This window comes from Schistocerca serialis, chromosome 2 (genome assembly GCF_023864345.2).
Source record: "Schistocerca serialis cubense isolate TAMUIC-IGC-003099 chromosome 2, iqSchSeri2.2, whole genome shotgun sequence".
NCBI classification, from domain to species: domain Eukaryota; kingdom Metazoa; phylum Arthropoda; class Insecta; order Orthoptera; family Acrididae; genus Schistocerca; species Schistocerca serialis.
Window position 1 is genome coordinate 109,625,279 of NC_064639.1, and position 2,780 is coordinate 109,628,058.

A 2,780-nucleotide genomic window follows, 5' to 3' on the forward strand; every position below is an offset into this window, starting at 1 on the left:
CTCTAATCTCTCTGATTTTATCCTCATGGTGTCTTCGCGAGATATACGTAGGAGGGAGCAATATACTGCTTGACTCTTCGGTGAAGGTATGTTCTCGAAACTTTAACAAAAGCCCGTACCCAGCTACTGAGCGTCTCTCCTGCAGAGTCTTCCGCTGGAGTTTATCTATCATCTCCGTAACACTTTCGCGATTACTAAATGATCCTGTAACGAAGCGCGCTGCTCTCCGTTGGATCTTCTCTATATCTTCTATCAACCCTATCTGGTACGGATCCCACACTGCTGAGCAGTATTCAAGCAGTGGGCGAACAAGCGTACTGTAACCTACTTCCTTTGTTTTCGGATTGCATTTCCTTAGGATTCTTCCAATGAATCTCAGTCCGGCATCTGCTTTACAGACGATCAACATTATATGATCATTCCATTTTAAATCACTCCTAATGCGTACTCCCAGATAGTTTATGGTAGTAACTGCTTCCAGTTGCTGACCTGCTATTTTGTAGCTAAATGATAAAGGATCTATCTTTCTGTGCATTCGCAGCACATTACACTTGTTTACATTGAGATTCAATTGCCATTCCCTGCACCATGCGTCAATTCGCTGCAGATCCTACTGCATTTCAGTACAATTTTCCATTGTTACAACCTCTCGATACACCACAGCATCATCTGCAAAAAGCCTCAGTGAACTTCCGATGTCATCCACCAGGTCATTTATGTATATTGTGAATAGCAACGGTCCTATGACACTCCCCTGCGGCACACCTGAAATCACTCTTACTTCGGAAGACTTCTCTCCATGGAGAATGACATGCTGCGTCCTGTTATCTAGGAACTCCTCAATCCAATCACGCAATTGGTGTGATAGTCCATATGCTCTTACTTTGTTCATTAAACGACTGTGGGGAACAGTATCGAACGCCTTGCGGAAGTCAAGAAACACGGCATCTACCTGTGAACCCGTGTCTATGGTCCTATGAGTCTCGTGGACGAATAGCGCGAGCTGAGTTTCACATGACCGTCTTTTTCGAAACCCATGCTGATTCCTACAGAGTAGATTTCTAGTCTCCAGAAAAGTCATTATACTCGAACACAATACGTGCTCCAAAATTCTACAACTGATCGACGTTAGAGATATAGGTCTATAGTTCTGCACATCTGTTCGACGTCCCTTCTTGAAAACGGGGATGACCTGTGCCCTTTTCCAATCGTTTGGAACGCTACGCTCTTCTAGAGACCTACGGTACACCGCCGCAAGAAGGGGGGCAAGTTCCTTCGCGTACTCTGTGTTTCTCTATCCCTCTGTCGTCTATTTCGGTATCTACCATTTTGTCATCTGTGCGACAATCTAGAGAAGGAACTACAGTGCAGTCTTCCTCTGTGAAACAGCTTTGGAAAAAGACATTTAGTATTTCGGCCTTTAGTCTGTCATCCTCTGTTTCAATACCATTTTGGTCACAGAGTGTCAAGGGTGTCAAGCTTGATGTCTTCTCCGAAGGCGATGTTATCTTACAACACTATAATTGTCGGTGTCTCGGAGCCAGAACCGTGCTACGATGGTTTGAGGCGCGTTCTAGTGAACGCACTTTGATGTCTCGGTGACCAAATCCACCAGATGTAAATCCTATTGAATCAATCTGAGTGACTATAGGGCGCCATCACTGCGTACGCACATCAGCTGCTCGTTATTTACGCGCACTACATGACCTGTGCGTAGACGTCCAATGCCAAATACCTCCACAAACCTACTAACAAACTGTCGGCTCCCTGACACGCAGAACCAGTGACGCATTTCGTTCCAAAGACAAGCTGTTAAGTTGGTGGTCATAATGTTTCGGCTCATTAGTGACTGTTTGTTAGTTACAAATTTACGTGACATCATTGTACTTTAAGTTACATTTATTGAATTCGGGCTACTTAACAATAAATAAACGTAAATTTGAAAAAAAGCGCGAAAGGTGAATCTGAATCGAAATAGGCGTGGTGTCCCAACATGCGACAGAGGGAGCACATAGTATCGATCAGTATAACAACAAGTGAATCGTAAGGTAATAATAGTCTCTTTGTTACTGCTTCTCCAACATTTTCTGTGTTTTTGTGAAGAAGAAGTGCAGTCAGAGCATACAAAAGCTCATTTTCAACTTAACGTTCTTGGGAAGACTAAGGACAGCGACCGCTCCATGCACAGTGTCCAATTGTCTGTTGGTATTCAGAGTCCGGGGTCGGCCGCCATCGGGTCGGCCGCACTTTTAAAACCGCCAGTCACGCCGTCGTGTTTCCTATACCCGCCACCGCGGCATGCGGGCGCTGCCACGAACACCTACACCGCTGCCCATGATATCCAAGCACCCGCTCTCCGGAGCTCCAGCCGTGGGCCTAGTTAAATTCAGACATCTACGCACGCAGCCGCCTTTTGTGTGATTGCCATTTCATAATACCAGAAGACTTCCATGGCGGTCAGGGCTCGTCATTTACAGGATAGTCATAGTATTGAAGACTGACTGTATCGTAAACCATTGTGTCTCTATATATTTCAACATTCAAATCCGCTTTTAGCAACTGACACTGCAGGTACAGCAAAAAAAATTATGGATTACTTTTATTATTTTATATTAGACTGGTCAGCCAGAATATTATGACCACCTACCTCATACCGGTAGATATTGAGGTACAACAAATAAAAACACCTTAGGTTGAAATGTGATTTTTTAGTATTTGTTATTGCTCTCGCGCTAGCGACATTCAGGGACAGTATTAATTATTTCTCTAGCTCCACTTAG